Source organism: Athene cunicularia, assembly GCF_003259725.1.
Source record: "Athene cunicularia isolate RWA chromosome 2 unlocalized genomic scaffold, athCun1 chr2_part1, whole genome shotgun sequence".
NCBI classification, from domain to species: Eukaryota; Metazoa; Chordata; class Aves; order Strigiformes; family Strigidae; genus Athene; species Athene cunicularia.
In genome coordinates, this window is record NW_020799095.1 from 118,713,043 (window position 1) to 118,727,337 (window position 14,295).

Consider the following 14,295-nt stretch of genomic DNA (forward strand, 5'->3'; position numbering starts at 1 on the left):
CGGGAGCTGCGCGCCCCTGGCTGCCGGCCTCCCCGCCGCCCCCAGCCGGCACGCCAGAGCCCCCTTTTTGCACCTTCTTCAGCCTCACCCCAGAACAACTAATGAATCCCTCGAGTCCCTCCCCATTTAAAAAGTTTAATTGTGTGTAGATGCATCCCCTCTAGTAAACTGTGTTTAAACAAAAGCCGTACTAATAGAATACTGGAATTAAACCAACATTATATCAATGAGAGAAGCTAAATAAAGATACTCACAGAGGCTTTTAAGCATACAACCAGCATGCACGTCCGGACATGCCGTTTTGATTGGATATGTAACAGATTTGTTCTCAAATATCTGAGATTCTTGCAACCTTGTAAAGAAAGGGTCTGCTAAAACTATTTCAGCCAGCTTTCTCCAATTTAGACGTATTTACTAAATAAAGTATCTGAAACTTTTAAAATGGTTTAACCCATGCAGATATGTGATATATCTGTACCCCTAAAACCAACTGCAAATATAGTCAAAGTTGTATTTAAAACTACCAAAGTTTTAAAACTCAAAACTGTGTAAAGGCCCTTTTCATAGACCTTACAAATATTTCCAAAGAAGAGAGAGACAGTTGCATAGAGTTAAATTTGTGCATTAAGTAATAGTAACTCTTTGAAGCTTAGCTTTTACCAATCAATAAGTAATTAAGTTATTTAATTAGTAAGCCATTAAACTGAAATGGGTTTATGATATGTTTCTATTACAGCACTTTTAGTTGCTCATAATTCAAAAAAACTCTCTTAAAAATATATACATTATGTTAAAAAACATTATAATGTACACAATAACTAAATTTGACCAGGGAGTATTTTCACTTTGTAGACAGTATCTTTCAATTTATGTAACAGTTATTTTTCTACACTTTTTCAGTACACGTATCCAAATATGATGAGGAAAACAACGTAATGATTTGCAGTACCAAAAAAAAGAAGTCTTAATACTATGCCAGGTCTACAGTACTAAATAAAAAAATAATTTTATACTGTATAAATAGATTGAAACATAACTTTTTTTTCTTTACAAAAATCTGTGGTTATTCACTGCTAATATATCCTTACCTTCAATTAACTAATCTGTGAATGAAAGCAATACTTCTAGAGGAGAAATGTCTTCTGGCTACTACATCCCAGTAAGCGAGACATTATTTTGTAGCAAGTACATTGGGAATACTTCAGGAAAGCAGATCGGTTTGCAAAGCTACAAGTCAACTTCAAGCTGAAAAGGCACCTAGGATTTCATTTTGTTTAGCGGAGAAAAGGGATCTCGGGACAGTCACACACCATATATGGGAACCCAGGTCAAAATAAGCAGCTTTCCATTGGGCCCGTCTGCAGAGCCAGCACAAACACAATCCCTTTACTTTATAGTCACAAACCAGATCTTGCGCCAAGAAAACTATTTGTGATGTTCTATATTAAACTGTGAAAGAAATACAAATTACTTATTACGAAGTCATTTGTCAGGTAAAATTCACTGAAATCCTGAAATACAAGGCTATGCAATCACTCTGAACTATGTGCTTTTTGGAACAGCCATGATCCTCTGGAAAATTCTTATCACTGAAGTCTTTACCAGTGTTAATAAGATCAATTTTAAAAAACCCTACACAATCCTATATAAAGACACACATCCTGCTTCACTAGGAGCTCCATCTATTATTATCAAAAAGATCAGGCACACACTTTCAGGAAGCAGAAACTCTTTTTTTTTTTTTTTCTTTTCGGGGAAAAAAACTCAGAAAATGTCATATTGTTGTTGTGAGGTACCATCTGACACTGTAAAATGTAACTCAAAACCCTCTCTCAAAAATAGTGATATTTAAATGATGCTATGGAAATCAAAAAATGATTTTTTTAAAAAAACAACTGTGACTTTCAGTGATACATGTGAATTTTTGCACAATCTATTTCATTCCATGTTAAAAAAAAACCCAGCACAAATATATGAATAAATTTTACTGTTTTAAATATAAACCTTACTGAAACAGGTTTACTGTTGGTTAGATTTTGTAGTCCCTATGGGAGTTTTGTCTAAGTAATAACTTTAGGAGTGTGCCCAGCCTCTGCATTTAATTAAAGTGTGAGACAGATCCCCACACACACATACAGAGCCTGGTGATGTGATGATAAACATGGGATAAATTACACAGAGGCTACGATGATCAGAAAAAGTGTGTTGATGATGCACTGCAAGAAAAGAACTGGCTTTGAATATTTAATCTCTTCTGTAGCATGGCATGTAGGCAGTATGGGAACTGAAGCCATATAAATGATCTAGATGGGGGATATAAGATAAAGCAGGGTCCTCTGTGTTTATACAGCCATTAAACAGTGACTTAAAGTTCTTTATCTGATGTCTGAAGATTGGACTTCAGATTAGTGTGTATCATTACCCCATGGTATGGTCTAACCTATGAACTTACCCTACAGCTGATACCATGGACCAGATCCTCATTTGTTTTAAGTGAGTGCAGTTTTTTTATTTCAATAACTAATCTAATTATGCCAGCTGAGCACCACACCTATTTGAAACCGCTTTGTTGACTTGGCTTTTTGGTTTTTTTCTTCCAACTGCATACCAAATCAGTGCAGGCTGCGTTGTTGATCACTGGCACCCAACATCAATTTTAAACCACAATTGCACTAACACTGGGTTTGGAACAGAGATTTCAGTGGGATTTGTGTATGTTTACATCATGCCTGAATTTGCCCTGATTCTGCATTCCTGCTGATGCAGCTGGCATCTCAAGATTTGTAAGAAGCAAAGGACCAGGCCTATGACATAATATCAAATGCACAACAAACTATTGGGTGTATTTTTACAACTGTTGCTCATGCAATATGGTTTTAACTCCACGTGCAGTGTCACACACTTGTTCTAGCACAAGTAAAGCCAGACCATCCCGAACACAGTATTTACTGGGGCTTAGGTTCCACAGTGACAGATGCACTGATAACTAAGAAAAATTAGATATAAGATGGATATGGAACAGTGGGACTTTTGCATGTTTGTCTCTAAGTAGGAAGAGGTACTGAAATATTTAACATTAGAATTAGTCCCAGGAAGACCACACTTCACTAAAGCAGAAGATGCATCCCACCACTCCCGAAAGCCACCGCCTGTCTCTTCCCATAACAACTGCAATGCAACGTCAGAACCCTCTGAAGCAGGCAATATTCCTCCTATGTCTCCATACAAGTTTTATCTTACACATAGCAGCTGTTGCCTAGAGACGTCCCTGGCTGGAGCAGAAGTTTGCAGCATTTGACAGGAGCCCTTATTGTCTCATGCTACTCACGTGAGCAAAAGTAGAAAGGCCTTGGTAAATACAAACAAAAAAAGTGACAGAAGTCAACCATTTTAACTGTTCTGTCCACAAACCATCAGTGTGATTGAGAAAGAAAATTTCATTATATTCTTTCAAGATTAACTGGATAAAATTAATAATGAATTAACGTCTATGCGCAACGTGGTATAAGAAAAGGTGTGTGCTGCTAACCACCGTCCTTCCCCAAAACCTGTATGAACTACTGGCCCCAGTGACATCTTTGCTAGTTTGCATGCAATTGTACTTGCTTTTAATTAGGAACTTCAGTATGAAGCACATGATCATTTTGTGTAATTTAAACCAGGAAATAGTCTTTATTAAGTAGATACTGTTTTAGCTTTTTGAATGAATGTGTGACTTTATATGGTTCTGAAATAGTTCTTGATAACTATGATATAAATAAAGAGATTTTCCACAGGAGAAGCAGTCAAAGGGTAATTTCATTGCAAATATCTTAGTGTTTCTCAGTTTTTCACTTTCCAAAATCAAGATATACGTGTTTTCTCAATAGATTCATTGCATCTTAAAAGCATTTTGTAACAGAGGAAAAAATATATTTATAGACACAAACAGTGTAAAATACAAATTTGCTTAGTACTTTTAACTGCAAAACAAATAAGTAATTTGGCAGGATGAAGGGAAGTTTTCCTACATGAAGTTAAGTTTTAAATATATCTAATACTGTCATCTCTCTTTCGGTATTTTGTAGCACCCAACTGAAAACTTCCTACATCACTTTTCTCTTCTAGATATCTCATGAAGATAATTATACTTATGATCATCACACAAAAATATTGATACTGATTGGTGTCCAGATAATCTGAAGTAGATGCTCTACCCAAAAGTGATGGCATCACTTTTCCCGAAAGACTGAGACACCAGGTCTGTGACATGCTGAGGGCAGGGCTCCCATATCTACTCCTGATTTAATAGTAGTGTTGTAGCTTTTCTAACTACAGCAGCCTTATTTTAAGCATTGTCTTATCTATTAAATTGAACTACTGAAAATTACTTTCCATTTTCCAGTGAAGTTCAAGAGTTCTACAGGGGGATTTTTAATACTATCTATGGTACCTAAGAAGCAGTGAGAATGTCACCTTTTTTGGCACAAAAACCTCAGCTCAAAAAATACATAAACATGTTAGTAACTGTTTATAAAGGTAGTCCTTCTGAAGGCAACATAATGCGCAAAGTGATTTTGAGAATTAGCTGTTTGCAAGATAGGGGGCAAAATGAAAGGAGTGAATTGCAACCTGTGAGCATCCTTGAGAAAGCTAATTTTTCTAATTTACATTCAAGCTTTTACTCCAGCTCAGCATGGAAATGTAACTGCCTAAAAATCAAAAATAATCATTCTTCTGTGTGATGTGTGAATAATAATTTGCTTACAAAAATGAACAAGTCAAATCAAATGCATCAGTGATGATGAGGAGCTGCTTGCTAGCACTCTAACAGGCAATAAAAGCTATACTCGGTAGTTCCTCAAAAGACTAAGCTGCACGAAAAACACAGTACAAATGAGAGATTACCAGTGAGCTGACAAAATAATCAAGTCCCATTGTTCCGTAAGGACTATAAAACACATTTCACACACATGCCATTTTTCCATAGTTCATCCTCCCACAACTATTTAAGCCTTCCTCATCTTTCAGTTAGTGCTACTAGAAAAAAGTTAGAATTTACAAACCATTGCAAATTTTTTTCACAGCAATAACTTATGTTTTTGCCAGTGATATACATACAGCACACTGTATAACATGAGTCAGCTCAGTAATGCTAGACTGTCTTTTCTTCAACTATTTTCCATTATCATGAACAAAACCAGTTTTGTCAGCACCTCTTATAAGGTGAAAAGGGAGATGGAAAGTTCTTGTTTGGTTTTGAGCTCTGAATTAAAGTTGTACTCAGAATTCTAAATTCTGCAAGAAAAATATGTTTGTTCACTAACCACAGAAACAATAGGTTTATTTGTTGCAAATTCCACTTTGTTATTATTTCCTAAATGCGTTCCGTATTTTTTTCCTGAAGCATTATTCATGTCACTGTTCAACGGTAGATGGAGCAGTGGATCATTACTGTATTTTAGTTATTTGTGTCAATTATTGCATAATTTTTCAGCTGCTGACATATAAGACTGGACAAGCAAATAAAAAAAAAATTATATAGAGAAAAATTATTTCTAATTAAACATTTAGAATTATGAAGAAAATTGAAAGAACAGCAATCCAAGATCACTTTGACAAATTAGTAAGACAATCCTGCGTTTATGACTTATAATGATTCATAAACACACATTAAAATCACAAACCTTGCAGAAGTTGAATACAGTAAATATGTACGTCCTTAACCTTGAAACATTCAGTCACACATATTTTTCTTACTACGGTCAGGAAAGGTGAAGTATCTTCTAAAAGTGAAGTTCAAAAATATTCCACATTTTGGGCCTTGTAATGAAAAGGAAAAAGTAGCAGTCTAAGTTAAAATACTCATTACAAGGGTAATTTATTTTACACTTGCATCGATTGCTTTCCCTGTAAACTGTTTTTAAGAAATTTACCGCAGTAAATTCTTTTGAACCTTACAGTAATTATACCATGACCCTCATTTGTTCAGCAGGGGTTAGATTCTCACCTAACTGTAACCATCTAAAATTAAGCATTTAGTTTAGGATGATCATGCCAACCCTCATCTTCACAAGAAAGAGACAGACACTTCCAGTCAATGCATCTAGGCAAGGACTCAGTTTTGAGGATTCCCCTCCCCACAGACACAGATGATGGGCTTAAGCTAGCTCTTAGGTTCTGATGACTACAGCTCCCCCAAGAATCCAGACTTTGTTGAACCCAACAGTGTAATTTCCCTTAAAATCAATTGGGTCTCAATAGTAATTGTATTCACAGAAATTTCAACTGCCGCATGCTCTATTTTGAAATTTTGTATAATTACTCAGAGTCAGGCTGCCAATATTTGTTGTTACAAATCAAGGCCAGAGGAAAACTTCTCAGATGGCTTCAAAGTCCCAATTCTCATCTCCAAGCCCAGCTCCCTCCCCCGCTTCCTTCCAGCAGCATTAACTTTTTCTCTGCAATCTCACAAATCGGAAAAAGAGTAACCTCTAAAGCTGTTTTAGACTGAAGGTCAGAATTCAAAGGATTGGTAACTTTATCCACAGAGCCTTGCAATCACATTGCTATTGGAAACACACCCAGAAGCACCAGCACTTGAGATGTTTTTATTAAGCAATGTCAATAGGTACAAAATTTGAAGGTTGGCTTTTTTTTTTTTTTTCCCCCCCCCATACTGTAAGGTTTATCAAAGACTTATATTTGCAAGAGGTCAAATTGCTTTCTGTCACCGAATTTTAGTTTAATGTTCTCCGAGGTAAGGAAACTGGGCTCTGTGTTCCATGGTAATGAAAACAGCAGCTTTGGTTTGTTTATCTAAATACTTAAAGAGAGGCACCTCTTACAGCCAAAATGTAAACAAAGCTTAAACTTTTTTTACTGCCTTGCAAAATTCCAGGCTACCAATATGGATTTTTTTTTTAATTAAGTGCATTATACAGATTTTCTACATATATTTCCTTCTTGACAATCTACCTTTCAAAAAAAATATTTAATTCCTAAACCAATTACTCACAATTACACCTATATTTTCAGCCCATGAACACAGGATGACAGATTCCTTTCAAACCTAGGCTCAAGGGAAAAAAATCACAGAGGGCAGTCAGTACTTTTGTCCCTGCAAACCTGTCATTTAGAGGGAAATAGGTTAAAATAAGGATTTCAAGAGGGTTTCACAAGAATTAAGAACAAGCAAAAGTTTCATTTCAATATCTAAAATCTAAATAATGTACCTTTCCCCTCTGTCTTGTACCACATTTTCGTGCACGAAAGACTGAGGCATTCACATCCACCCGAGTGATTCACCCAATGAAGTTCTGAAGGCATGTCTTTAAGAATGCTTTGTCTTTTCTAATACAAGAATCTCTATACACAGCAAGCTCCATTAAATAATGTTGCTAAACTAGACACAGACAAATTGAAACACCTTGCACTGGATGTCAATTTATGTGCCGAAAGACATAGCCTGGCTACTGTGTACCAAGCAGAGGCACCAAGCTGCTCGTGCAGTGATACCAGAAGAATGCAATAGCATAAGGAGAAGAGGACACAAAGATACACACAACAGAACACAATTGTATGAAGAACTCAGAACAAAGGTGGATGAGCCAAGATAAATAATTATAAATTAACTCATAATTTGATTTTTAAGAAATCGTATTTTGGCAGCTATCAGTGTAAGGAATGTGTTGAATGCAACTCAGAAAGCCTTACTCCTATTCAGTGCATGTGATGTCACTTTCCTTGTATTCATACAGGGTATGTTTGTGTATCTAGGCTGATTTTTAATAGCTCTTCTGGAAAGCAGCAAATCATAAATTAGAGATACCTAGGAAAATTTAGTAGATTTAGTAGCCTAAAAATGCACTAACTTGAAACATACCCCACCAATATACTCCACTGCATATGACTGCTTATTGAAACAAAGTCAAAATTATACTGCTGGAAACTGAATGCTTCAAGTTGTGTCTTATTGTGCCTGGGACACAAACAAGTGCTCCATTTCCCTGGCTGAAGATACCAGAGGTGCTTCTGCCTGCTCCACCAAGCCCCAAAGGGCTGTGGCTATGCAAGAAAGCATCCTCGGTCCCTGCAGCCACAGATGAATTGCTGCTTCTCCACCCCTCACTGCAAATGAAAAGAAGCATCCAGAATGAAGGCTCCCTCTCCCAAACCTTAATCCATGTCTAGAAAGGGGTTTGAATTCAGAAAGAGTCTCAGGAACTGTGTGGTGCCTACAGTAGGGAAGGGGGAAATCCAAGGGATGGAAAGTGGCTGCCCCTCAACTGGGTACAGCTTGGGCATCAAAAGGCTTTTGTTCCTCTGTGAGACCCAAAAAAGCCTCCACAAACCAGAAATGATGCCCCTACAATGCATTTCTCTTCCCTCCTGTCTCTCCCCTCTCATAAAGTCCTTACTATTTTTAGTTCTAATCCTTTTTTGTAAAATAAGAAAACACTATTAATATTTTCACCTCCAAAATACCATAAAATATTGTGTATGCATCTGAAGCTTGACTTGAAATAGGATCAACTTTATGTTGAGTTTCTTTTAATGGAATTGGTCTCAGACATATGTGGTATACCAAGCACAGCAGGAGCTTTATATAAATCTTTATTAGTTGATGAATACCAGGATTTGGCTCTTGTTTTTCTGGTCAGTAAGTAAATAATAGTAAATAGTATGCAGTACATCATAAAGTAACAACTGGTAGGTCAACTATTTTTTATGGCAATCTAATATGGGGTTGCCTAAAATTGTATGTGCAGGATGAAACACATTTCATCAGGTCCTACGCGACAAGGTTCCTGTCAGGCAGTGCTGGGGTCTGCCTCAGCCCACGCCACCATTCTGCAGTCCGGTCCAAAGGTGGACTGTGGTACCCATTAATAGTCCCTCTGACCTCAAATGGGCTGTGTACTGGTGCTGGAGTCTACCCTCACAGCCCAGGTTGCAGAATCCAGGACTAGTTATTTCTTCATGTTTGGATGCACTGAAGTCTGCCAAGACACCAGTTTCTCAAAATATGAATGGGTACCATAAAACGATTTGAAGTGAATGGCAATGAAAAAATAGCTGAAAGTTAATGCGCAGTAAAAATGTTTCCTATTAATTTAGTAAGAGAAGTGGACTTTAGAGACCCTGAATAAGAGGTTTGAAGACTGCTGTTTACATTTGGCTTAGAAATTCATGACTATGAATAAAAAAATAATAAATCACAGTGATTTAAGGGATTGGTTGGAGACACTGATTTGCTAAATCTTTACACTCACCTAAGCTTGCTTGTAACTTTGCAAGACATAAGTTTCTTTGTTTTAATAAAACTGCACTGCACGGCTTAAAGATACTTGCCAAATTTCCAACTTTAGCTCTGCATAAGCATATATACATGGCTTTTTTGTTGCTAGAAAGATCCATATATAATACCAACAAATCTTCCCGCAAATAGCGGAGAACTAATAGTAATGCAAACTATTAGCAATCAGAAAGGAGTGATGTCATTTAACAAACACGAAAGTACATGTGCAGGCACCAGTGGAAATGTGATAATCTAATAAATAATAAAAATAGTGATATCCAGACTTTATAAAATTTCCACATAGCAACATGCCATAAGCACATAGGTGTCATTTGCTCAAGGGAATGACTAATTCATTTAATATCTCCTTTAGTGTATGAAAATGTGTTTCTTTCCTCCCATCCTAGAAGAACTAATAAGCCACAGCATCCTTTCCTGACTAACATCAATGCAATGATGTCTAAATTAACATCTCTGTAGGGTAGATTCTACTGAAAGAAGAAGTAAATTAAGTAGATTTTGTTCACTTGAATGGATCTTGGATTAGCTCCATGATTTGAAATTCCCAAAGAATTTAGTCTTTACTCTGCTTGCCTTCTGAAATATGCAAATGAATTCACAAAATAGAATCAAAACCCAATGAATTCTGAAACATCCTTTATGAAAGCTTAACAGAAACAAGTATGCTTTGAAATCTTCAAACTGATGTTCAACCTTTAAAACTGATTTATAATACTGGAACTCTGATATTCCAGTCACAGATGGAATACCAAGTAAAGGTCTGCATTTTATTAGTGACTGTTGGTTAACAGTTACAATGAAAAATAAAATTTATGACAAGGTATTAATATTATGAGTAATTATACTGAACAGTTATGAATTGGATCAACAAAGTGAAAGGAATATATTTTCTTGTTTATCAGAAAAAAAAAAATATTCCCAAACTGCTCCCACCTCTATGAATTGGCCTTAGCTTTCAACCTAACTTACAATGTAACCCAAATAACTGTATTGGACATCATCTAAGAAAAATGAAGTAATTAACAACGTCAGATAAGGAAGTGGTGCTTAAATTGTGTTACTGAGCATACTAAGTGCCATTTCTCCCCTTGCAGAGCTGAGCACTGTGCTTAGGCTACTGTTCTCTGCTGCCTAAAGCCTGCTGGGATTCAGAAAATATCACAACACCCACATCCTCATGCAAATGCAGTTTGTTAGGGCCAGACTGCATCTCTTGCAGCACAGCAGAGTAGCTTGGCCTGACGGTGAAACCAAAACTTTTTTACGGAACTCTTTGACCCCCAAAAGAGCTATTCCTAAAAAGAGTGTTTTCAAAATTTCCTTTTCTTTTTTCTTTTTTTTTTTTTTTTTTCCCCCAAACATTTGGGCTAAAACAAATGAAACCCTGAGTTCTTGCAAGTCTAGAAAACATAAATACTGATTTACCATTTAAAATTTGTTCAGTTTCCTCACTTGCCTGAAATCACAACTCTGACCTCGTTAGCTGAAATCTGCTAAATGCATCCCAATCATCTTTCCATAACTGCACCCTGAGTGTTTAATTTCTTCAGTCTTGATCACCTTACCTGATTATTTCTCTATTCACATAATTCCTTGTTAGCTCTGCAAAATACTTTTCAGAAAATGTTTATAAGAGAACTCAACACACTGTCCAACATAGGCTTTCCAAGGAGTCTGTTCTCCCACACAGGGGTGACTGCATTATTGCATGCCAGAAGCTTATCTGACTTCTCTTGACTTCGAAGATGAGAGAAGGGAGTGGATGTATTTATGAGATATCTTTTGTGTTCACTCTATCAGCTTTCTTGATCTGAATCACTGAAGTAGGAATCACAGATATTCTGAATTATAGTCAGCAGGGACAGTCCTACAGCAATAGAAGCTGGCTGGTGGTTTTTCATAGCAAGTTCTGCTACCCAGCTGTTCATTGAGCTGCTGTCAACAGCTGAGGATGCCCACATTCACCTAGCACGGTTTCCCAGCCCTCTCTCAATTTACCCTTTGCTTAACTGATTTGCACAAGCCAGTTAAACTCTCCTTCTCTTGGGGAAGGACCACACGTATATCCCAGGGGAAATCTATCCTCTTAGATTTTCCGTAGGATAGAGAGGGTGCTTTTATTTTTGCTTGTGACATGTAAGGGGTGACTCTCTGATACTGATCAATTTGTTATATATTTCTCCTCACCCTTTAACCATTCCTACACCAAGTCTCACTAGGAAGGGTGTGAGTAGCTTGGTCCTACTGGAGATGTGACTGTTTCCTTTTTCAGTATGGGGTCCTGCGGAGGAATGTCACTGCTTCACAGCTTCAGAGGAGGAGGATGTTTGGGTTCAAGGCAGTGTTATACAGGGAGAAAGCATAACATTTCTTTTCTCTTGATCTTTGTTTGTTATCCAGTACTCAGTCCATAGGGCAGAGAAGTTAAGATAAACTGACAAAGCCTATGACAGACTAATTGGTGATGGAATTATTTGGTGGAAGATTGCTGCTCAGCTTGACAAGACTTCAAAATGTAGAAACCACTTGGCAGACAGGGAAGCACAGAGAAAGCTGCAGAACATCTACTTTTCCTGGCAGGTTTTTTAAAGGTTATATTGATTCAGAATTGTTCTTGTTTGCAGTCATTGCCATTCTTTGACCTGCCGCATCCATCTTAAGGAAGCAAAGGTGGTATAATAATACTAATAGCTGAAATTAGTTCTGGGGGTTTTGAGTTTTGGATGGGGTGCAGACACTGTATGATAAATATTTTTTTTCAGACATAACTGCTTCATCTTTTATTCTTTCCCTGAACTATGATTGGGAACCATGAACCTTACTAGCTACCTTGCCTTGGATTTATGCCATTGAATAAAAGATGAGTGGATAATAAAATTAACACCATTCATAACTTAATTAAAGATAAGCTCCCTATGTCTTTTAGTAAGCCAGTAGTAACTGGTCAGAGGACACTGTAGATAGGTCAGTTCAGTTCTTAAGCAAATGTGTACCTTTTTCCTTTTACCTCCTACACCTTTCTCATTACATCCTTCACAGAAGATTGTTCGATATCTGGTGATCTCACTGACATAAGCCTCTCCTCTTGAGTGATGAAATCATCTGTCTTTTTTTTTAAAAACAAAACAAAACAAAACAAAAACACAACAAAACAAAAATCCAACATACTGGACTACAGATTTTAAATATCTTTGTCAAAAGTGCAAGCAGGTTTACTGACTTCTTTAGAGACTCAATCAGAAAAGTATTTCCTCTTAAGTAATTGCTGAAACTGTTTTCTTTTGTGTTTAACTACTTTCTTCATTCATAGGCATTTTTTATTACTGGACAAAAGTGGAGTTTATGTCAATAATTAAAAACATGTAAATTATGTGATCACTTTGTATTTACACTGGCTTTTGCTTCATTGTCTGCATTTTATTTCTGATTGCATAAATATTCATAGAGAAACACCCAGGGAAATTTTCAAAGTGGTGCATAGAGACTACACTATGCATTTCCTATTAATTTTAATGAGTCACATGGTTATGTTCTCACACTCTAAGTTGAAAATTTCCCTCCTGCTTTTCACCATCTAAAACAAGTGTCTAATTCCAAGCATGTACTGTCTGCATCTCCCACTCTACAATCTATAAATACACAAGGGACATGCAGTCTTTTCATATAGATACTTCAGGATGCTCCAGTGGCATTTTATACCCAAAGGAAAAAGTGCCCAGACTAATCAGAGTTACTAAACTCCTCATGCTGCTCCTAATCCTCATCTCTAAAGACGTTTCCATTAATTCCTTCGCTGAAATGCCTATTTAGATGCACAGAAAATTAACATCCTGGGAACCTTTGACATAATTAAAAGTACAATTACCAAAAAAGTAGCATCAAAAGAACCACTAAAACCAGAATAAGACATAAATCAACCTGGTCCATCAAACAGTTCCAGAAACTGTGCTTTGACATTCCTCCCCCAGAAGCTAATGACAGCAAGATTTTTGTCATTTGACTATATCTGAACTTTCCCCACAATGTGCCAGGAAGGTCAGCCAGGGTATTTTAGAGCAAGGCTGCGAGTAGAGAGAATTGCAGGCTTAGAGTTACTTGCAGTGTCTTGCCAGAGATTCCCTCTGTTTTATAGCTCACAGGCTTCACTTTTCACAGTTGCTCCTTCTAACCAGCTTTTTTACATCTCCTGGAAACCAAGAGTGGGGGAAGGGAGGACTTTTCTCCTCCACCCAGATAACTGCAAGGGATTCAGTGGCCACAGAGACAGGGGCAGGAACATGGACAGCCACAGCCGGCTGCACCTTAACACAGGCTGAAACCTGGTGGTGAAGCAGCTGCAATGGGTTTGAAGGCTCCGTGCTGGGGAACTGGAAGAGAAGATTGTGGGGTGGCTTAAGTGAAGGGAATCACAAAAGAGGGAAGAAGGGGAAGTTCGTTGATGAGAATGGGGTAGCTCCTAAGAGGAAAGAGTCCAGCTTCTGGGATGCAAACTGCTTAGAAATGCAATCTCAGGGCTTGGGAGCACTGAGGGCCTATGGCTTAGGGGTGACACAGACCAACTCTACTATGCACCTCTTACAAATCCCGTCTGGGGAGAGGGACACACAATGAGATGCACTTAATAGCATCACCTCCTGGGTCAAAAGGCAGCTAGCCTGTACTATGACCTTGCCATTGCCAGTCCAGGGCAGCCTTGTCTCACTGATTCACATTTGTCTACTGGAAGGTCTTTAGCCTTTTATCAGCCAAAGATGTCTACACACGTCCTCCACAACCCATCTGCCTGTTCTCATAAAACTTGAAGGAGTGTGATATTTTTGAGGCTGCTAGCTCTCCGTCAGACTGGAATGAGATTTCCCAACAAATTGGAAAGTTATTGTTAGGAGACATATAGCTAGACAGACATGTACAAAGAACGTGGTTGCAAAAGACATTTTTCTTTAGGAAACTGGGTTACAACAAGGGACTGCCTGATCTCCATTTACAGTTCTGTT

General features: G+C 37.5%; 1 protein-coding gene across 10 annotated transcripts in view; it reads right to left on the minus strand.

Moving 5' to 3' along the window:
* Positions 1 to 14,295, minus strand: part of EYA1 (EYA transcriptional coactivator and phosphatase 1) — a 152,246-nt gene that overhangs the window by 90,560 nt on the left and 47,391 nt on the right. Inside the window, exon 1 of one of the 10 annotated variants that reach the window (XM_026842900.1) lies at positions 1,089 to 1,201. The exons of the other annotated variants lie outside the window; for them this stretch is intronic. The gene's annotated coding sequence lies outside the window, so the exon portion shown is untranslated. Of the gene's footprint in view, positions 1 to 1,088; positions 1,202 to 14,295 lie in introns of those variants that run through there. 10 annotated transcript variants of the gene reach the window in all.